Source organism: Mytilus californianus, unplaced genomic scaffold (assembly GCF_021869535.1).
Source record: "Mytilus californianus isolate M0D057914Y unplaced genomic scaffold, xbMytCali1.0.p SCAF_5, whole genome shotgun sequence".
NCBI classification, from domain to species: Eukaryota; Metazoa; Mollusca; class Bivalvia; order Mytilida; family Mytilidae; genus Mytilus; species Mytilus californianus.
The window spans coordinates 112,771,804-112,797,140 of NW_026262701.1; the positions used below are offsets into that span (position 1 = coordinate 112,771,804).

The following is a 25,337-nucleotide window of genomic DNA, read 5'->3' on the forward strand; positions in this document are numbered from 1 at the left end:
TATACTTTATTAATTCTTTTGTGTAGTTTCATTCTATTACTTCGCGTCGGATTTGAGTTATCTAAATAAATATTCCTACTTCTGGGTTTCATCATTCAAGATTATAGTTAACTATCTGTTTAGAAGGAATTTTAAATCTACCTGTGTACGTTACTTTATTTAACGCCATTTTGTCCTAGGTTAAAGTTGTCTTTCTGACATTGAAACATCTTTTTTATTTATATTGTGTCATAGATCAAACTTATTCGTTCAGTGTATATTTACTTGTTTTTGTGTATTTTCTTTTTGATCGAGTTAAACCATTTCAATTGATATTTTATTGTGTGTTTTTTTTATGTTGTAATGTTATACCACTGTTTCAGGTTAGGGTGAAGGTTGGCGCCTGTTAAAACGTTTAAACTCGCTACATTTTATGCACCTATCCTAAGTCAGGAGCCTGTTGCTGAGTGGTTGTCGTTTGTTGGTATGGTTCATAAGTGTTTCTGGTTTCTCGTTTTTTATATAGATTAGACCTTTGGTTTTCCTGTTTGAATAGTTTTACACTAGTCTTTTTGGGCCCTTCATTGCTTGCTGTTCGGTGTGAGCCAAGGCTCCATGTTGAAGGTCGTACTTTGACCTATATTTGTTTACTTTTTACACATTGTACCTTGGATGGAGAGTTGTCTCATTGGCACTCATACCACATCTTCTTATTTATATTGACAATGAATATAACATTAAAGATTTATAACCCGACCCACCTACGTCAAGTTTTATCACCAATGACTATTAAACTAGCAAACCACTCGATACTTTTGGATGGGATATTAATACTATCTGCATGCACAATAACTAGAATATACAAAAACATTGCTTTAAATATTTATTTTAGCATGTAATGGTTTAATTCAGTAATGAAATGAGTTAAATTTAAATGAATTTTATGGTTTATTATTAGGAATATCGAAATGAAATAATTTCTATTACAATGTATAGTATTGCTTATTTTAAGGGTGTTTTCGGGGAATTCAAGTTCTTTGTAAAACAAATAAAAAAAGATTATCAGTACACACTCTATGAATGGTCAAGAATGTATTTCTCTGAGGATCTTGTCCAACAATTTAAATTATTTAAAAAAAATAAAAAAAATAAGTTAAAGTTTGATAGGCAATATTTTGTACCTTGATTTCGAAAAGATACAAAATACAGATGTTCACAATATACCGCAGCGGTTACTTAATGGATTATTGTACATCGATATCCTAATTGCATATAGTCATTGTCTGTGCACGGTTTACCCTGAATTTATTATACAATGCGGGCATCGTTTATTATGTGTCCATTCATAGTTCAAACAGCGTGCAAACACGATTTGCAATTGGTTGCCGATGTTAAATCGACTTTTACATTACAAGGACTAATAGTGCTGATTCTAGTTAAATTGAAACTTAATGCTCTCTGAAAAAAGAGTCACATGTTTTTTTAAGAGTCTTTGAATATATAGCCGATCTGTAGCAGAACAAATTGTCTGTTCCTATAATCATGTACAATTTTGTTTATTTTCAATTTACAACATAAATATGCAAACAACACTTTACAAATTTCAAAATTGTATGTTTGACTTAGAAGGAAATCATAGTCATACCCTGCTGCAAAACAATTCAGAAAATTGAATTAGGAGCATGTCTATTTTGGTTATCAATATTACACTAACACAATATGCAACTAATATATTTCAGAAAGAACAGGTATAAGTTGTTCATATTATAACTATATAGTGTCTTTCAGAATAAGTAGGAATATAATATTACAAAAGAATGATATATATATATATATATATATATAATCAAGAAAACATACCTTAAGAACTTTCGTTTTCCTTTACTATCGTAAGTTCATGTACATATGATAATCAAAATATGAATGTGTACTCAATAGGTCCCCTATTCACTAATATATCATACACATTGAAAGTTAAAATGTCAACTGTTATGCACTAGTTGATAAAATCGCCACTATAGGAATACGTGATTATTAAAGAGAGGTTAACTTTAAGTACAGTATCACACCTCGTCGAACATTTTTTATTAAGTAGTTTTTGGGGTTTTTATACATAATCTATAAATAAATTAGAAATTAATTTAAAGCTCTTGTTCAGTTCAGTTGTTTCCCTGACCATTACTTATGCCACTACATGTCGGCAAATAGTGATTTATATATGTTGTTTTGGACACACATTAAACAATTTTATTGTACCTTTACTGTTAACAATTTGTCTTATCTACAACTTTAATTAAGTATCCTTATATATTAGTTATTGAATATCTAATGAAAATATTTAATGAAGAAGTTCTATTAAGTTATATATATTTATATATTAGAACATAATCAAATGTTAAAAGGGATACAGTGCGTCTCTTCTATATTGTATATAATTTTACTAAAGCTTCACTGAATCGCAAAATTGATGATGATCTTTGGTAGCATGACTCTGCGTCAGATAATTTTTGCCGACGATAGCTAATTTTGAACTTTGTTTTAGCTTACACGACTAAAGTGTAAAAGAAATCTTAATTGATGAGGTAAGAAAGTATTTGATTTCACACAAATTGTACACTGCTTAATTTTTCAAATTAGTAATGTTAATTTCTCTGTCATGATCAAGTATAGAAAAATCTCGTTGTCTTTAATACGTGTATACAATAACGTTACATCATTGCGTGTAATCTAGTTGATCTTAAAGGTTTCAAAAGACAATGAAAGTGATGATGAACGATTGAAATAAATTCGTAAAACACATTTAAAGCTAACAAGTTGTTATTGTTGCATTTGTTTTTGTATAGACCAATGGAAGTAGGTTCTTAATACTAACGGTATTGAAAACTTGACCACTTTGATAGGCCAAATAGTCTAAATACCACATGTTAAGATAGTCGGTAAGATAAATTCGTTCCTCTGGTATCTTTCGTCCCTCTTTTACATAGTGTGCTAGTGATCTAATACGATATATATATTGGGTCAGTATATTCAATATGGGGATTCGAGCTTCGCTCTCACCCTATATGGAATTTACTGACCCCATATATATCGTATTAGGTCACAAGCACACTATGTAATTAATATTATGCCAGTTATTCAAGTAATATCACTCAAAGACAATGCACATTTATATTATCAAAAATAAAAGATAAAATTACACACACTGTAGCCTCATACAATGTTCAAATGTATTATTCATAAGTTAAGTCAAATCTTAATATGCATATGCCATGGTGATGGTTAAGGTTTTCAAACAATACCCTGTCAAGAAACATTTACACATTGAGTCAGATTATACATTGTATCATTTCCGTTACATTGTACGTTATCTCTATATGTTTGATCCAAGAACATATTCAGAACAATGCTTCCAAATAGAATCAGTAATAATGAAACAGATATTAAGAACCGTTGACATATAATCATTTTATACAATGGTATCGATTGCTCTCCTATTTTTTGTTCAGACAACTGACGAAAATCGCTATCACTTGGTTTGGCTTCTGTATAACTACATGATGTGCTGTGATCATCTAAAATATATTTTTTCAAACAGTTAAATGATTATCTAATATGATGCACATCATACAGAATAATAAATTTATATAATGTTCAGATATTGAAACGCTGAAAAGATCTATCAAGGCGTTGAGGTCATCATATACTGCTTTTAGATAACTTCCTTAGTTCTTCCTTAAGATTTTTTTAGTTTGTTTTCGACAACTAACCTACATTTAAACAGGAAGATGTCTTAAGAAAACTAAGATTTTTCTTCACCTATATCAAACAATAATATGTATTTAGTTATTAATCAGAAAAATGGCATAATAAAGTTCTTCCCGAATTTTACAAATGTTGAACATTGAATGATAGAGGGAAAATAATGTCTTCCCTTACTGCAAAACTGTTTCTAATTATCGTTTTTATTAACATTATAATTGCAAATGTCTCAAATCTCGATGGATGAACTTTACCAACACTCTGATATGTTCATGAACTCACCTCCATAATAAGTTGGGTCTTTTACGTTAACTGCTGTCAGTTCTTGAGCCTTCAAAAAATATTAATTTCTTTCATGATTAGATAGTTACCTGACAACTTTAAATAATCATCCTGTCCACATCACATTTATATTTATGAAATAAACAAAAACATATTTACAATCATTATGTTTCTTTGATAACAGTAGTATTGTAAATAACGTAAAGAAACGTTCCACTTATTTTGTTTGAAAATATAAGATTTCTTTACAGAAAAACATATTATATAAAACAGGAAACAGTTTTTTTCATTATAGCCTAAATCATTATGAATGAGGACGTTACATATAAATTTAAATCTTTTGTTTTAGCACTAAGATTTCATACCTTTTTACATTCATTTTTCCAACTAAGTGACAATGTCTTCGCAGCAAACAATATAAATATGACTACTATAGCTGTACAGAAAGCCAACCATACACCTAAATAAAGATAGTACATTGCATCGATTGTGATATGATCTTTCTCCACTCAAAACAGCTTCTTTTTCAAATCTTATAGTCGAGATTTAAGAAATATTTATTGCACAAAACTCCGAAAGCATTGTACAGGTAATTTTAAGAAGGAAAATAAAAAAATATTTCCAGTTCATTGAACTGTAAAAAATATATAAGTGTAAATACTCCAAATTAAACTCAAAAAGGGGAAAGTCCGTAAAACCTGACAAAACAAAATGCTCGACTACATCAACCAACAGAACGTCTGGCAACAACTGTCATATCTCTGACTTGGTGCAAACATTTTCTAGGAAAACCTTTGTTCAAACCTGATTTTGAACCTGCCACTTGTTTGACAGTTGTTTATAGTTTCTTTATAATGAAAAAGTTACGTGAGCAACTTAAACAGACATATTTATTTAACATGACAATAGTTTGGACAAAGAAGCCTAAATTGTGTAAGCAAACATCATATATTATTAAGATCCATGTTGTTACATCTGGTGATCCGTTTATTTTGGCAATTGCCATGACAGTGAGCAGGGTTTAAGAACATCAGTTGTTCGACCTGCTAGTCAAATGAGTTTTGTTAAAATATACTTTTTCACTTTTTTTGGTCTTTTGGAAAATGTTGTTTATGCTGTATTTTGACCCCTCTTCTAAGAAATTTGTTTTGCATGCACATGTATAAAAATTGCGGTTTTTATGCAACGCAAACATAGGTTTGAACGTTGTTTTCAATTAAGACTTGTATATATATACACATATATTTGGTGCCACGATATCTCCGTAGCATGAGTTCGAATCCCAACCAGGGAAGAAAAAAAATTTACAAATCTAACATTGTTGGGCTGTTATATAGACGAATTATATATTTACAAGTCTAAATTGAAAACAACGTTCAAACCTATGATTGCGTTGGATAAAAACCGCAATTTCTATACGTGTGCATACAAAATCAATTTCTTGGTAGAGGGGTGTAATATATATATCTTTTTGAAATCCCTTTTACAGTACTATCATCATCAAAAAAGAATAATTAAATCAATTGTATTGTAAAACAATTGATTTAAAAAAAAAAATTGTTGAGGATAGTACAGTAAAAGGGATTTCAAAAAGAGATACAACAGGGACATTCAAACTCATCAGTAAAAACGCCATGGCAACAAACAAAAATGACCAAAAGACAAAGAACAGTATACAAAACACAACATAGAAAACTAAAGACGACACAACACGAACCCAACCAAAAACCAGGGGGTGATCGCAGGTGCACCGGAAGGGTGAGCAGATCCTGCTCTACATGTCACACTCGCTGTATTGCTGATTAAAGTACAAACCGGATGACAAGTCCAATTCGGCATGTCACAAATCGGGAAAAGACGACGGGATTGTGGTTACGACAATTTGAACATAACCGTCGTCATCTGTGACACAGATATTCTATTACGGTCTACCAAATCGTGATAGAATCAATAAAATGTTCGAAGGGATAAAGTCAACTTCACCACCTTAAAACTCTTGATTTGATAGCTTCCTGGTGAACAGCAACCGTCTATAAAGGAAATCATGATAGGAAATGAAAGCCCTGGAGTATCGTATCAACTGGGAAATATTTACTCCATCTGCAGGCGCTGCTAAAATGTTTCAACATAGAAATTGAAAGTTTACAATTGGAAAGCTTAAATAATCTCTGGTGTCGTAAAGTTTTTGTCTCAACTGACCCTCATTGTCAATTTCTTGATTTAAGTCAAGATATGAGGCAGACCTAACTGTATCGGTTTTATCCTTTATTTCAGTTCGATGACATGGATGCGTTCAACATAGTCACCAAAGTTTGAATTATTTAACGAGAGAACATAATCTTTATATAGATATAAGAAGATGTGGTATGAGTGCCAGTGAGACAACTCTCCATCCAAGTCAAAATTTATAAAAAAAACCATTATAGGTCACAGTACGGTCTTCAACACGGAGCCTTGGCTCACACCGAACAGTAAGCTATAAAGGGCCCCAAAAAATTACTAGTGTAAAACCATTCAAACGGGAAAACCAACGGTATAACGGAAAATGAAGTTAAAGGATAATGCTAGCTTCTTTTCATTCTTCCTAAGAAGATCTTGTATGAAGTCATCATGTGGAATAAAGGAACAAGTCGGCAAGATGAGGGCACAGTTGATTCCCTATATGTCTATATGTCATTTTGTTTTTCTCTGTTGACATAGTTGTTTGTTTTTTTATAGTAATTAAGATTACAAAACACTGTTGAATGATGTACCCTTAATTTTGACATTTTTACCTATTATAAAGGCAACAGTAGTATACCGCTGTTCAATAGCCATAAATTGATTAAGCGATGTCTATTATGTCTGTTTCTTTGCCTCACACGTTGCTGTCAATATAATGGAATTCTATGCGACTGTCATATAAGTGAGAGGTTTAGCTAGCTATAAAAATATGTTTAATCCACCACGTTCTACATATGGAACTGCCTGTATCAAGTTTGGAATATGACAGTTGTTTTCGATTTGTTTCATTGTGTTTGCGCTTTTGAATATGCCTTTTGATAAGGAACTTTCCGTTTACAATTTTCCTTGAAGTTCGGTATTTTTTTTTATTTTACTTTTTCACATTGGAATATCGATTGTTTGTTGAAAAACATGTCAATGTCGATCAAAATATCAAGTATCTTGATAATGTCAGTTTTAGAGAATTTTTTGTTTGAATTTGATTAAATTTTTGCAAAGTACGGTTTATTTCTCCCCAAGACAAGACACTTGTATATACGTTCGCAATTCCATATTATGGAACAAGCAGAACCTATTATTTCAATTTGTCTTTTAGTTTGGAATGGGGAAAGTTTGTGTCTAAACTCGTATAATTCTACTAGTAATTAACAGAAATATCATTTCATAGAAATATTATTTCATTGAAATATAATATTGAGAATTAATAACTAACCAGTCAATCAATTAACCAAAACATCAATAAAACAATATCAAAATAATCAATTTCCAATTGATTTCCCCTGGATTAACTTACTATTTGAAAATATTATTAATCTTTCAAGTACTGAAATATCTAATAAAATTCTTGTTCGTTCTTTTCCAGGAGAAATCAATTGGAAATTGATTGTTTTGATATTGTTTTATTGATGTTTTTGGTTAATTGATTGATCGGTTAGTGATTAATTCCAAATGTTATATTTCTATGGAATGATATTTCTATGAAGTGATTTTTCTATGAAATGATTTTTCTAGCCGCCAGTCACTGCTAAACTGCGAGTACTCTCAGATCTGTACTTAGTGTTTCTTGTGTTGTGGGGATGTACAAGTAACCTGCCACGTCTAACTTGTTTTTTTGTTACATGTATTTCTGTTTTGAATCCATCTGATGAGTTAAGCCCTTTTCAACTGATTTTTATAGTTTGTTCTTATATTGTACTGCTGTTACACCACTGTCCCAGGTTAGGGTTAGGTAAGGGCGCCTTCAATCTAGTTTAACCCCGCCACATTCTGTATGTGCCTGTTCTAAGTTAGGAGCCGGCAATTCAGTGGTTGTCTCTTGTTGCTGTGTTGTATATTTGTTTTTCGTTCATTATTTTGTACATACATTAGGCCGTTAGTTTTCTCGTTTGAATTGTTTTACATTTGTCATTTCGGGGCCTTTTATAGCTGACTATGCGGTATGGGTTTTACTCATAGTTGAAGGTCGTACGGTGACCTATAGTTGTTAATTTCTGTGTCATTTGGTCTCTTGTGGAGAGTTGTCTAACTGGCAATCATACCACATCTTCTTATTTTTATTTTATAGATTTGAGATAGTAAAAACTAATTGTACCTGCTATCTGTAAAGATGTATACAATACAAACACTATCAGCAGCGGTATTCCTATGATATAATATGCTATAACCGTAACAATGCCTCCGTATTTCTGATGTCCTGATCCGCGTAAAATGCCATTCAAAACAAGCTGCAATGATAATATTTTCCTTATTCAAAAGCAAAATCTGATGGAAATAATACTATATCTTTTTTTTATAACCTGTTGTTTTTCAAATGGCTTAACTCAATCAAAAGACATATTAACAAAAACAAGTGAACATACACTGAACGAATAAATTTAATCTATGACACAATGTAAATACAAAATTAATAAAACAAGGGGTTAGATGTAAAACAATATCAGAAAGACAACCATAACTTTGGACAAAAAGCCGTCAAATAAAATAACGTACACAGGTAAATAAAAAATAATTTTGTTGTAAGGTATACATGGAGTACGGAAATAATTTTTACAAAATAAATAATTTTGTTGTTCCTAGTACGGGAACAAAAGTAAAAATTTGTCGTCATACTAAACACTTATCAAAGGTGGTATATATGAAAAAAGTGAGACTAGATATAATACTGAATAACTATACATTAAATAATAAAAATACATTACAAATTGTATTTCCAGGTCAAATTAACACGAAAGCACGATTTGAGAGTACTCGCAGTTACTGAAAGCTAGTTAAAAGCCAAAAACAATTAATATTAACAAATCATGCATTAGAGACTAAAATTAACTAAAACACATCCCAGGGATTTAGTGTTTTAACGTCACGGACAGCCAAAGAAGACATGACTTGTCCAATGCCAAAATGAAAGTATCGACAGGCAGTAGGATAGTTAGGAGGTAACCTGTTAATAAATATGTATTAATACTAGTATATATATAGAGTAATCTCTATATAGAAAAAGAACGTGGATGTGTATTTATTCATCCCAAAAAAAACTGTTTGAAAAGAATACAAATTTAGTTATATTTTAATTTTCTAATGACAAAATCGATATTTGTGCCAATGTAAACTATATGCAAAGATATAATTACAACATTGGTAAGATAACCTTTACTAATAAGTGTGTTTAATGGTTCGATGAGTTAACACGGACCCCATAGTGATTTCCCCGATTTTAATACAATATTACCGTAAAATTTAGGATGTGAAATGCCGTTTTTAATAAGTTTTCTACAGGTACAGCCAAATTTACTAATCAAGTCTTTGTGTCTATGAAAGAATTTAGTAAAAGGTTTAAGCAATTTATGGTAACGAAATCCCTGACTTAATAATTTACCAGTGATGCATTGATTACGTTCGGTAAAATCTATGCCATCACTACACACACGGGCATAATGAACGAGTTGGAATATATAAACACCGTATGATGGAGCCAAAGGAACATCGCCGTCTAAAATGGGAAAATTAACAATAGGGAATGAAAAATCGTCTCTTTTGTTTTAAATTTTAGTATGGATTTTCCCTTTAAAAATTGGAATGTCTAAATCTAGAAAAGGACAACTACTGCTGTTTATGTAAGATTTATTTAAAGTAAGTTCCTTTGGGTAAATTTTGGTAGTATATTTAGAGAACTCTGGATTAGACAACGATAAAATATCATCAAGATAACGGTAGGTATTGTTGAATGTATCAACCAAATGTAACAATGACGTGTCTTTACTGAGTTTAGTCATTAACTGAGATTCATAGCAATACTGGAATAAATCTGCTATTAAAGGGGCACAGTTAGTGCCCATAGGAATACCTACTACTATTTTATCGCCGAAAAGTACATATATGTTGTCCAGGAGAAAATTTAAAGCTTCAATCATATCTTCACATTTCCAGTAAGTGTATCTAGCATACTTTCCTTTTTCGTTACAGAAAAAGGCTTTAAACAAGTTACAGCAAATAAATTTACAATGAGATTTTTCAAAAGACCACTTAATTAAATATGAAAACTTTTTCTTGATAAGATTGTTTGGAAGTGTAGTGTAGAGAGTAGAAAAACCATAACTGTCAAGAGAATTAAAAGCATGTATTTTATCTAAAACCTCTAATGAATTTTTAACACTCCAAAAATAATTAATACCATTATTTTCATAAGCTTTATTACAAAAGTTAATAACAAGTTCTTTGATAGTAGTAAGGGAGGTAGTTAGCAGCACTGACAGATTAGTAGTAGAACACTTACTAGATGCGGAGATGAAACGAATGTTAAATGGTTGTTTGTTTAATTTAGGTAACCAGTACATAGTCTGGACTTTCAAATGTTCGGAAGAGGCTTTAAGCTGGGTAGTGGCAGTGATATGCTTTTTTACAATTTGACTCTCTGTGGAGCGTACGGACCTAAATGTAGGCGAATTGATAATTTCGTTTTGGAGAACTTCCGTGTAGTATATGTGTCACACCACCACTACATTATTGGCTGCTTTGTCTGCCGGTACGAACACAAACCACTTTGCAAGTACTTGGAGTTTATTTTTTATTCTAGAAATGGGTATATCATGGACCCTATTATTAATTTCAAAATTGTTTTCAATAATTAGATATACGAATATCTAGAGTATTCATAATTTTATTCAAATAACTGTCTAGAGATTTTTTATCAGATTTTTTACGTTTACACCAATTTTTACAGAAGGCAGACAAAGCGTCTTTAATGACCCGACGACACTGTTTCCAATCTATTATAGATTGAGGACGATATTTAGGTCCTTTCTTCAAAAATGTTTTGACCTCACGGTCTTCGACCATGTTGAGGTCTCCTGTAATGACATGACCATAGGGAACATATCTAAAACTAGATGTTTCACAGTCTCAAGTGGAAGGAGCATTAATTTTTATATTGACGTCTGCTGTAACTGACGTATAAAAAGGTTTATCGATACTAGGAAATAGATAGTGATGGCAAAAGGCTGTAATAATACGAGTGTATTCATACAACGGGCTAAAAAATGAAATTTTATCACACTCCTGAAAAATAGCATACAACTTACATACTTGTATATGACCCAGTTAACATAATACTTGATGTCTACCATTATTTTTTAATATAGATAACAGACCAGCAAGTTTATAATTTATACGATGTTTAATACGTTGATTACGATGTTTGCGTTTACCATGAGACTTATCATTTCTTAGTCGTTTATCGACAATATTAATGACATCGATAAAGTTTTAGATATATTCCCCTGTCCGATTATTTTGTCATTGAGACCGAGAGGATAAGCTGTTTAAAGTCTCTTTATCAAAAATAGTTCGCGAACTTCACGGAATTTTTTCGAATTGCTTGTGTGATTGTCCTGGTTGTTTCTGAACGGTTTCAAGTGGTTGGAATTTTATAATTTTTTTTAGATCTGTAGCATATAATCCTGCTACATATTTACACATCCCTGAACAAAACACAAAGAGACAACACTGACGCGATTGCTAACATAGGACTTACATGCACGCATTTTGTTTTAAATAGCTAATATCAGATAGTTACTGCTTATTTTTGCGCAGTTGTTTTAGACCCGGGACAATTTAATGCTTGACATATTGGCATAATGCTTGTAGTTACTGAAAAAGGAAACTATATATTGGGTGAAAAAAGAGAACATGTAGAACTTCAACAAATCTGGTTTATCTTAGGAGATGTTAATAAAATTAACTCAAGCATAAAGTTTTATAAATGTTTTATAATGATTGAGAAAATCCTGGGCCTTGAATATGACTCAGCATACATTCATAGTTTACCGTATGCATAGTTTACCTAAAGCCCTTTATGCAAAGTGAATTCATAATCTATCCATATATGTAATTTAAATTATTACAAAGTGCTTATAGTTACACTTTTCAGTCACTGGAGCTCATATATCCCTGATGAGCCTTTTTGTTGGGGTGTTTTCGTCCTGTCAAAAACCCCTAAGTAAGCCGTAACACCTGAATGTGCTTTTTTCTTGTGACCGCGGCATAAAAAAATAAAAAATAAAGATACAAAAATATCTTTTTAAAACAAACAATAGTGTGTTCTATCCTATAAATATAGTTAAGACTCAATATTCACATACAGCAGAATTATTTAGTAAATTTGAGGCCCAAGTGGCAAAAAGCAGATACAAATCCCTAACCTTTTGGTTATAAAACAGATAATATAACCTGAAAAGACTATGATTTTATTATTATAAAGGTCTTTTGTATTGAAAACAATAATCTTGCTTTGAAGAAAGATTTCAGCAATTAGATCTATAAAACTATTAGTGAATTTACTTAGCTATAAAACCAGGTTTAATCCACCATTTTCTACATAAGGAAATGCATGTACCAAGTGAGGAATATGGCAGTTGTTTTCCTTTCGTTTGATGTGTTTGAGCTTTTGATTTTGTAGTTTGACAAGGAACTTTTCGATTTGAATTTTCCTTTCGATTGTTTGTTGAAAAACACGTCAACCAAACGTAACAAATATGTTGTCGATCAAAATATCAAGTATCTTGATAATGTCTGTTTTAGAGAATTTTTTGTATTGCTTTGTTTTAAAAACTTCTAGTTCATATATCAGCCAATTTATATGAGATATCTAGTAAGAGATTATATTATTGTGACTCATTGACCATTTGAGGCAGAAATTGTGAACTTATATAGATAAATGGCCATACAGTAAGATGTGAACTGGAGACAGAGGCAGGATTTGATACTTTATATAATCTTGAATGTTGGAATAAATAACTATTAACCTTTACATTAATAGTATTCTGAAATACTTTCAATTTGTTATAAGAGTAGTTTCATCAAGGTTCGAGGCATTTCATGTCAGAAAACATGCACATAGGGTAAGGTGACAATAATTAAAGTCTTGTTTTCAAATTCTTTAAAAATTGAAACATGGGTGGGGGTATTAAATGTACTGTTAAAAGTTAGAGTACACGCAGTAATTTCTTTTAGGCTAGTATTCTTTCGATTTGAATAAATGTTAGTATAAGTTGCACTTTGTAAATACCACTAATTCACAAACCATGCCCCTTTTTGGGTGATATATACTAATGGTAGATAATTTGTTTCGGTTCACAGATATGATCTCTATGCTTCATTTCAAAGAGACACAACTTGTAAATTTTACAAGTACACATACAAATCGATAGCGACCACATTGAATTCTGAGGAAGACCCAAAGTGAAGGCAGGGGTTGAGCATAATTTTAGTATAAGTTTGAACTCTTAGAAGGTCGAGGCATATAAATGTTGCAAATATGCCAAGCAGCTGTATGTTTTGACCTTTGAAAAAAATTAATGTCTATATGAACTTTCCATTCAAGTATATAATTTTTTACGAAACTTCATAGTAAAAGTGGCACTGTTTTAGCCGTAAGATGAGTTCCTTTGAAAAATTGCATTGTCTTTATTTACAGAAGTGCAACCTATGGGAACCCACATGTAATTGGTGGTATGAAATCATTTCCTCAAAACATCGTTTGCTATGAACGGCACGGTATTGCTTATAGTACTTATGTGTAGTTTGTTATCTATTTAAATACCGGATTTTTGTTATTGTAGAATACAGTTATTTATTGTATTGATGTTTACGATGACATATTTACCGTTGTGTGATCGAAGAAGCTTAATATAGCTAGCAGAGGCATCACTTTTGAAGTCCAATGTAAGATTTTGCTACAATACAAACATTAAAATGTATTATACTTCATGTCAAAATGTTAGATTTTGATTGGTTTATACGAAGGTGATAATTTACTCTATCACATGTTTTATATGTTATTACCCTTCACGGAGAGGCTTGATCAGATGTGCGCTGTATTTAAAACAGATGATATTTATATAGAAGACGTTATAGTTTCAGTATAATAAAGTAATGAAAACAAATCGGAGGAGATGATATTGTTATCCATAAAACAAAAACAACATTGTCAACCTTGGCTTTGCCGACGCGGAAAAGTGGTAACATTCCTCTTTATTACACTTTCAGCTATTTGTTATTTATATAATTTTGCTTTCCGTTGGTGAATAAAATCACCGTTCAACACGGAATACTTGAGTGATATCAGAAACACCTGTTAGTAGGCTGCATAGTCAATGAGTTTGATAAATATTTGTTAACGGAATCAAACACGTTTGCAGTTTATAACAACGGAAAAAGGAGATCAAGCCTCTTCGAAATGTTGATGTCATCGTTGTCTACATTGGTCCCGCTTTTCTTAAATTTGAGTCAGAGGTCAAAGATAAAAGTTCAGGGAAAATGTAGATTCACATTTAGACATTTAGACAGCTTACCGTCCCTACATACTTAGTGTGGCATTAATTCGAATAATTCAAAGAATTAAATATAATTGGATATTTCTGTTTCTAATTCTGTTCAGATATGATTCGAGATTGACATTTGTAGGGTGCACATTGACAATTTTCTTTCAGCTGTTAAACAGAGCCCTTGATCCATTACAATTTCAAAACTTGGAATTCTTATATAAGATTCGATTCAATTGAACCCCCCCCCCCCCCCCCCCCCGCAAAAAAAAATTGTTTACTCGTCTTTTGATAGAAAGTGCTGGTCATTTTCTGGGTTAAATATCTCACTTTCTCTCGGTCAGTGTGGAAGCACAAATAATGTACTTTGTTTCAAAACTTGCGTAACATTAAAAGCAGAATGGTTTGAATTATAGCAGTTCTAGGTATATCTTTGCCTACTAGAAATGAGAAATTTTGCAAACGATAAAAAAAATAGGAGAGGTGTTTATCAAAGTTATGAAAACAATATAAGAATTTTTAACAGGTTAATTACACCATTCTACACATTTATATGACTTAAGTTTATTGAGCCGAAATTGGTTATGAAATTGACATGAAGTGAAAGCAAACTACAGGAAGAGGGTAATGTACAGCATCGATATATTGTACAAACACTTACAGACAGCATTAAAAATTGTCGAGGCTAGTAGTATCTATAACGTTTCATTGTCTACTGGTAGTTTAAAGAAAGTATAGCAAAAGTACTGAACTCCAATGCAAATTCAGAAAGGAGGAATTTCATAAAAACTGACAACATCAAACTCTTTCAAACAATGGAACAAGTGAAAAACAACTGCCATATTCTTGACTTAGTACAAGCATTTTCCGAGAAAAATGTTGGTTAAACCTGATTTTATAGCTAGCTAAACCTATGACAGTGTTTAAAGTCCTGTTATATTGGCAAAATTGGGTAAGCAACCTTAACGGACGTAATTTTAGACGTGTTTTATTCCGTTAACTTAAAGTCGTAAGCTAAAGACCTTTTTAGATACTTTGCACCCAACTACTACTCAAACCACAAACAATCACCATACAGTGACAGGCTAAATTAAATCGATTATGTTATCTTCTTTGATTAATAGTGATAACAAGAATGAAAACTGCAAAAAAACTTTATATAATTTGCGTTAGTTTAGTTTGAAAAAAAAAAATCTTTTAGTTTTAAATGATGATTATGTTTCTATATGAAATTAGAGTTCAACTATTTTAGATTAAAGCCATTATTGGTCACCGTAAGGAGCAACGCCCATACTGTATAGACAGCTATAAAAGGCCCCATCATAACAAAATATGAAACAATTCAAACGAAAAACCAACAATCTGATCTATGAAAAAACATCAATAATAATGATAATAATAATAATAATAAAAAAAGTGAAACACTGATGCAACAGACATCAACGATTAGCTCTGAATTGCAGGATCCTGACTAGGGATATGTACATACAGAATGTAGCGAGGTTAAAGACGTTTATGAGCTCTAAACCCTCCCCATAACCTGGGACAATATTGTAACAGCTCATCATTAAAACAAACAGTAAAAGTCAGTTGGGAATGGCGTCATATCTGCACAAAGCACAAAAAAATATATTAAAAAGACAAACGATCTAAAGTTTTTTTTGGTCGCTTTACAAATATAGTCATTTTCCCCCAAGATTAAAGTTTCAATTAGTACACATCTCTGATTGTGTAATGAATACAAACACACAATCGACTTATTTTTACACAAACTTAACTACACATTTCAAAAACATTTCATGTTCGTCAGATGCTTAAGTTAAGTAAAAGCGTACTTTTACTTAATATACCTTTGTAATGTCAATTGTTCGATTCAGACAACAACAAAAAAGGTCATTTATAACAGTTTTACTTACCTATCGCTTGTAAATGCTTTTGGTGCAACGTCTTTCATCGAAATGAAAAATGTACTAGTAAACAAAGCAGTTACGCCTAAAAACAAGTTGTTTTACTTAGAATGTGTTAAGTTAGAAATCAGATTAAAATGAACATTACTAGGTGTGGTCCCTGTGCTATCTTGAATATTCTTTATTGAAATATTTACATTCAAAATTCTGAGTAGTTAGAAGAGACACTATCTGTAACGTAAAATGGAATTGGTTATTCTTTTCTAACTATGCATTTTGGGGGTTTGAGCGTTCCAGCTGGTGAATGTAAATAAAGAAAAGCAACTCGGTCGCACAAAAATTCAAAGTCTCATTTTCATTTTCTAGCACTTGGGCAATAACGCTACTGTAAGAGTACTATTCCCCTAGAATATCATTAGCTCATTATTTAGAGCTTCGGTAATGACATGATTTATAACGACTCTTTCTTATATTCTCCGCTGAATAATTCAGAAATTGTAAGAAACGAAGGTTTCAATTACTTTGGGCCAACTTGAACTTCGGTGGGTTTGACTAATTCTATTTCAATACCTTTTTTCAACTAGCTGCTTAAGTATTCGAGTTTCAATCCATAGTTGAAATCCTAATTTTTGAGTTTGAGCGTTTTTTGGTAAAGGTTAAAAAAAGAGGAGGGTGCATTGCTTGCAACAACTTTATAAATTGTGTTATGTTCGCATTAATTAGATATTCCACAAATCGCTTAACCTTGTTCATCCGCCTTTTAATTTTAAACTTATACGAATCTTCAATCAATATGTTTAAGTAATCATAATACATGTAGAAATAAAGAGGGACGAAAGATACCAGAGGGACAGTCAAACTCACACATCGAAAACAAACTGACAACGCCATGGCCAAAAACAAAAAGACAAACAGACAAACAATAGCACAGATAACACAACATAGAAAACCAAAGACTAAGCAACACGAACCCCACCAAAAACTGGGGGTGATCTCAGGTGCTCCGGAAGGGTAAGCAGATCCTGCTCCACATGTGGCACCCGTAGTGTTGCTTATGTTATTACAAATCCGGTAAATAGTCTAATTCGGTAAGTCACATTCGTGAAAAGGGAAGGGTATGGCAGTTACGACATAAGGAACATATCTGATATCATCTGTGAAACGGTTATTCCATAACGGACAACCAACTTGTGATGGCAACTTGTAAACAGAAATCCTCTATCAAGGAAATCATGATAGGAAATGCAAGCCCGGAAATATCGTATCAATTGGGAGATACTATGTATCTGTGCAAACATACTATGTATCTGTGCAAAACGTAACTTTCACACATTGATGTTTACCGCTCCGACGGGAATGTAAATGGAGAGGAGCAGAGCAAATTGCTTGTGTTTACATTGCATTATTTGGTATCGTAAGTCAAATGATTCATTTATCGTTTGTTTATACATACAATAAACTCATTTTAAATACCAGGATACAATTTTGTGATCAAAACGCGGGTTTGTCTACAAAATACTCATCAGTAACGCTCGATTAAAAAAAGTTAAAAAGGCCAAATAAAGTACAAAGTTGAAGAGTATTGAGGAACCAACATGTTGAAATGTTTTGCCGAATACAGCTATGGTAATATTTTCCTGGTATAAAAGATCCATAGTGTTTCGAAAAATTCAAAGTTTTGTAAACAGTTGATTTATTATTTTGACTACATTGAAACTATGCATAGTTTTATAATATATTTAAGAAATATTCTCTTTGTGTTCCATGTTTAAACAAAACAATTTGTGTTCAAAAATGGCGAATTCGGAATTTCAACACCCATGGATGTGAATTTTAATCTACAAGATACATATAGTACCGAAAGAGTTTTTAGGAAAAAGAGCATATTACAGTAGTTTTCAATGATTCGAAACTTTCGAAGTAATATGAATGAAGAGGAAATGCTTTGCATACGGAGCTATGCATATGACAAAGAGGATCTTTACAATTATCTTCATATTTTTCCTTATACCAGTTATTTATCACTGATTCAATATGCTCTTATAAACAGGACAGCTTTACTAATCAAATAGCTCAGTCTACTAATCAATCTACAGAAGTTTTCCTACAAAAAATAGGTTAGGCAATACCACTTCTGGGTTATACCAGCTTAGTAGTAAATGCCATGAGAAAACCCCAGAATACAACTAAAAGATGAGCAAATCTACAACACACACTGCATAAAGGACTGGCGACTGAGCAATACGAACCCCTTCAAAATCTGGTGCTCCAGAATGGCAAATAGTTCCTTCTGCACTACTGGCACCCATCATGTGGTTCATTTTAAGTACAAAATCGGTGATAAGTATAAGTCGGTGATGTCCCAATCAAGAAAAAAGACGATGAAATTGTGGTATCGATTATAGGAACATATCAATGGTCATCGGTGAAAAAAGATGATTTTCAATACTGTCAACCAACTCATGATGGCGTTTGTAAATCTTTCGAAGGGATGACTACAATTCTATCACTAGCTTTTTTGAAAGCAGCAACCCCAATCAAGGAAAGTCAAGCTCTGGAATATCGTATTCACTTCAAAATATACACTCGATATGTTAGCGCTACTTGAATGATGCTACAAAGACATGGAATGTTTACAATTTTGTCGTTTAGCATTGTCTTAAAAGTTCAACATTTGTCAGTGATATTACCGAAATAAATGCATTAATAGTAAAACAACCTACATCCTACCAGGATTCCAACTCTAGATGTAGACTGAGCTTTATTTGGATCCCCAGCTCCAACATTTTGTCCAACTTTTATACATACTGCTGACGATAAGCCTAACGGAATCTAAAATACGTTTAAACAAACTGAAACATTGTAACTATACAAATTCAACTGTTTAATATTCATCGAAGTTATAACATAGAAAATATTTGATTTTTTTTATGTTTCACTTATGCATAATTGGTAGAAAAGTTGATATAATATTTGATTCGATGGAATATTAGCTGTAACAGTTGAAGGTATGCAAGCAAGATGTCTGTGAACAACAAGTTATATAAAAATATTTTACTGGTATTTTACTGATTTTTTACATTAAATAATTCCTGCTTTAAGGAGTCTCAAAGTTGTTACAACCAAAGTCATTTTCTAATAACTTTAAAAGACCACACAACTTTGTAACATATGAACAAAGCTTACGGATGAAACCTGTCAGGATAAAAAAGATAAGATACTAACCGCATAATAACAAAAAAGGTAAAAAATATATTCACTAAGCGAAACAAACAAAAAAACAAAAAACAAAATGCAGGCAACTGTTAACATACAATACAAAGAACACTACAGATCGAGCAACACCAATAAAAACCATAATAGGATGGGGAGTTGAACATTCAGGCTGTCTGATAGCGTAAGCAGTTCCGGTCTAACTAATGTCACCTGCCATGCTGCTCTTGAAAAGTACAAATCTAGTGATAAATTGCATTTGCTGATTTCATAACAAGAACAAGTGGATTTGAATTTGATAACGACAAAATGCTTCGTACCCGTGTCCATCTCTGAATAGGATAAGCCATAAATGTAATCCAAATAATAATTGCTACAAAACGAATTCAATCTTATTATGAAAAGTCCATTATTTCATTAGCTACCATGTAAGTCGCAATCCTCTATTTTGAAAATAATAATAGGAAACACAAGTACTGATTGTCGGATGAACAGGGAAACATTCATCCAGTATCGATAATGACCACGTTATAGTAAATATATATCAAAGAACTATTATCCTGCATTAATTGTATGTCACTCTTTAACTTCGTACTTTATTTTACCAATTATTTTTTTTTATTCGAGCGTTACTAAAGAGTCATTTGTAGACGAAACGCGCACCTGGCGTACAAAACATTAATCCTTTGTCTATGATGTCTTTATTCATTATTCTATTATAATCATATTTTCATACTAAGAAGGAGCAAGACTATACTTACCATAAATAGTAAATTATTTATCTGGTACACAATGCTATGTGCTGCCAGTTGAACTTTTCCGAGGAAACCTTATAATATAAATAATATTTGTATTTATTTTTTTGTTTTCATACATCAAAAACGACGTATTCAAAGACTTATATTGCTTTTTAGGTACTTCTATATGTTTACTTTTTTAACATATATCTACAAATTCGTTTAATTACCAGTCAGTGTGATATGTATACAGTCTTGTCTTACACACAACAGATAATACTGTGAATTACGTGTGGAGCTGCCGTAACTGATTTGTTGTCAATGAAATCACGAATTTCATTTAATCTTGCGAATTGTCTTGTTTTCTCTGTCATATACTATGCGTTGTTTTTATAAGATAAACACGTACATTTTGTTATGAATAAGAATATATTTTACATTGAGTTTTACCATTTTGCGTCCATTTTTCTTGTCATGCACTTTTAACCAACAGATTTAGAGAAAAGAGTTTGAGAGTAGGACTCAATATTCCAAACTATCTATAAAACCAGGAATAACACTTTAAGTGTTAATTTGATGATCTTTATTTATACACACATCCAAGTCAGGGGTTACAATAAAGTCTAAACAGAAATGAAATATAATTGCGTCATTAATTGACCCCTGAAATTAATACAATTGTAACACTTTTCAAACCATTGAAAAGAATGTTAATTTTATTACAAAAAGAAAAGGTTGATACGACTTGAAAGCTTTATTTCCAACAAGTGATGTCAATTTAATGCCTCAAAAATAGTTTTTAGTCAAAATAAATATAAGCCAAGATCTTACCTTAAAAGTATAACAGTAGTTTTCAATTTGTTCTTGTGGTTGATATAGTTTAACGTTTGATTTTGTGAGGTTTTATTGGACTTTCTCTTTTTTGAATTTTGTTTGTTAATACTTTTTTACACACATTATCATTTTTTTTATATTTTTATTTTTTTGTTGGAAAAATACATTCTTTCGGTAAATTATATGTACATATTAACGAACAGATTCTCAAATTAGATTTTCCTAGGACAAAAACCGCTTTATTCACACTAGAAATTGATTCATTTGCAACAATTGTAAGACATTTGAAACTCAAATGCAAATGAATAAGACGAAATTTAAAAAATCATCTCATTTTTGCCAAAAAGTAGCTTTAACTTGCATTGATCTATTTTCTTCATCAAATTTCATAATATGTTACAGACAAAACATAAACTGAACAGATTTCTAAGATTTTTAAATGCAATTGTAGCTCTTATTAATATCGAATCATAGTATTCGCGAAATTGACGTGAAATAAAATTGCAACCGATTAAATGTCAATGATTGGAAGAAAAATCTTATTACTTCTTATGAAAAAGCTTAGATTGAAAATGTCAGCTCTAACGTTTACTGGGTGAGAAAAGTTATGTAAGTTATGTTACTACAAACCTACAACTATCGTTGATATTTCAAAACTCCACCATTCTACTGATATCATAAATATTCCAGGGATTGCAAGACTTAAAAATGTGTTCCATTCAAGAAAGGCGTTTTTGCTAAAACCTGAAAAACAAGAAATAATAGTAACTTTTCAGTAACGGTTAAACTTGAAAATAAAGAGATAAAAGGTATATACATGTATATATTGCACTGAATAGACTACATGATATCATATTATTTTACATAACCTTCAATGATGGATAAATTGTACCAAGGTCTTAGGTTGACAAGATGCGTAATTAATTTCATGCATGTAATGTTGTACTCTGAATCATGTCTCTAAGAGTTGTTTATGATATCAAATATGGAAGATTTTAATTAATCCAAAGAATGATGTAATTTGAGCAATGTTTATACGAATTGTCAATCATAGTTCTGATCAGTGTTAATCATAGTTCTGGTCAGTGTTAATATATATATATATATATAGTTGTCAATGATATTTTTGGTAAATGTTATAAAGAATTTGAAATTTGAGGATTAAAATTCATAATAAAGGTTGATCGCCACTATTACTGATAGACGATAGATTTTGTATAAGTCTTACTGAAGAAGAAAGTTTTACAAAAATATAGGACTTCAATAACTTTATAAATGTTTAAGTTATATATAGCGGGAATCTATTCTTTGACATATAAAATAAAACCTGTAGAAATTGATTACTCTCAGAGTGATATTAATCTGATCAATATTACAAATGACAAAACAACCATTAATGTTTTTTTGCTATCTTACAAAGGTGAAAGGTTTGGTGACTTGCAATAAGATCTAATAAAGTTATTTCTTTTTGAATTGGAAATATCTGCGATAAAAATAGATTAATACTATAGGGGCCAATACAAAAACCATTTTAAGCAGAAAGACAAACGAATTAAATGGCCAAACAAATGTACAAAAATACGTTATAGAGAAGAGGCGAATGAGAAACATAACACGTAAAAAATAGCCCAACAAAAGGCACACAGTCAGTGATATCATAAACCCAGGCAGGTGAATTCAATTGTTAGTATGAAACCTATTCCTTGTTATCTTTTACACGTATATCATAATACAGTCCTTGAGTTATGTTGACTTTCCATGTACAGCACACACCATTACAGCAATAACCAAATACCATTACACCACATACCATACACAAATACAATTTCTCCTTTCTTATCATATTAGATATACGATTTTTACCGTTCAAAACTTCTCAAACTTTAACATTTGTGAGGGAATTGCACTTTTAATATATACTTTATCAAACGAACTAGAATTGAAAAAAAAACATTTAACATTATGCAGCATACATTTGTGTGCATCAAAGACCTTTCCACCCTTCACCTTTACACCATACACTTTTATTGGGAAGTTTACACAAATCAAGGGCAGTGGGGACCAAATCATGATAGCGTCAGTAAAATTTTCAAAGGAATGGCTTGTATCTAAGCCGTTGGATCCCGCTAATAAACAGTAACCGTACATCATGAAAGACATGATAAAAATGCATGTCTTGAAATACAATATGAAAATAGAAATATACATGTACAAACTGTTGCTGCAGAAATTTTGAAATGTTGACAATGTAAAATGAAAATGATCTCTTCATAATTTATATTCAGTTATTAACTGACCGGCACAGTCCGTTTCTATAGGCAAGTAAATATATAAACCAGTCTTTTTCTAATTGTATCTATGGTATTCCTTATTTGTAGTTAAATGGAACATCTGTATATGTCATTTGTTCTATTCTTCCTTTGGTATCGTTCGCCTCTTTGTTCCTCAAGTTTGCTATCAAACCTTGAATTATTGAATAAAAAGTCATCATTTCCAGTGAAAGTTGAAAGAAAGTTCACAGGATCCAGCAATCTTAAGCTTCCTCGTACAAATAAACAAACTGCATGCGCGCGAAGAAAAGAGCACTTTGTCCGGAAAAGGTAGATAATTGTATTTGCATAATGTTTTCTCGAACAAAATGATTTCGACTTAATGTTTGCAAAAAAAAAATAAATAAAATAAGGCTAACTAAGAACATGAAGAAAATACATCAAAAAAAGTTATATTCCACTTCCAAACTAAATGGACTCGAAGTTGAGAACAAGAGGCGGATGGTATCAACAGTTCATTTATAACTGATAAGTTGAATGACACTGATAACGTCATAGGATAAAACGAAATACGACGCAAAGACAAACCAGTTCATGATACACTACAAAGAAAACTAAGACCGAGGAACACGAACCTCACCTAACACTGTCAGTGATCTCGGGTGCTCCTGAAAGATAAACAGATGATCCTTCTTAACCAGTTGCACCCGTCGTGTTGCTCGTGATAAGTACAAATTTGGCGATGAATCTCATTTGGAGATTTCCTAATCCAAGAACAGATGCCGTAATTGGGTTTACGATAATTTATAAAATTGTATATCCTTCTTTAGAACCAATTTCTTATATGGAAACAACATTTAGACAAAGAGTTAAATTGATGATTTATTTTTTTGAAATTTGTAAATGTTAGCAAAACAAATGAAAACAACACTTTATATAGATCTGTCCGATGCGTTTTTATGGATTTACCTTCAACAGGAAGAAGCAAGGTCGAATTTTTGAAAGCCAAAGATGAATCAGAACCGAATCGGTTGAAGAGGTTTATGACTCTAAAGGACAACATCTATCTTAGGCCAACTTTGTCTGAGGGAGTTGAAACCTAAGTTTCTAAATAATTTGTTAATTTAAAAACGGGCAATTTACATTACGGGTTTCATTAAACTTTAATAAATTTTAACATATTTTACCTGCAAATTATTAGACTTATCGAATTAACTTTCATTTGCTCGACAACAGCTTTGATTTTGATAGAATTTCAATGACTATGACTTACCGGTCCATGCTTCTTTATACATTTTACTACATCGTATAAACATTAAGTATAAGACAACTTCTGTCCAGTATGTACAAACAACAGCTATTGCAGCACCTCTGCAAGAATATAAATGATGATAAGTACATATTATGGAAACATATCTCCGATGGTAGAAAAATCTGATGATAATTGTTATATGCTTTTCAACATCATAATTCATTTTGGTTTTCCCCACTGTTTAAGTTCGAGCGTCGCGAGACTGCAGCCTTGTCAAGAGATATATACTTATCTTTTCATTTTTGTTTGTAAGTCTTACATCCGGAATTACATTAATCAATTCGACAATTGATTATTATAAATTTATCGTGTTTTTGCATTAATGAAATGTCCCAAACGGAAGAACATTTATCAGACCGAAGGGTTGATATTGGGGCTCATATCAGCTTCCTATTCAATTTCAATGAGATGGCCATACAACCTCATGTATAGAGACACATGTTCAATTGACGATACTTTCTTTATTTGAAAATGCCCCTAGTTGTTATAAAACTGTATAAACAACG

General features: G+C 31.6%; 1 long non-coding RNA gene across 1 annotated transcript; it reads right to left on the bottom strand.

The window, feature by feature from the left end:
- Window positions 1-3,200: 3,200 nt before the first annotated feature.
- On the bottom strand, window positions 3,201-8,425 carry LOC127700672 (uncharacterized). Its single transcript, XR_007981683.1, has 4 exons — window positions 8,336-8,425; window positions 4,386-4,480; window positions 4,021-4,069; window positions 3,201-3,551 (listed from the first exon to the last, which is right to left on the bottom strand). It is a non-coding gene; the product is annotated as an uncharacterized LOC127700672 (long non-coding RNA).
- Between the last annotated feature and the right edge of the window lie 16,912 nt (window positions 8,426-25,337).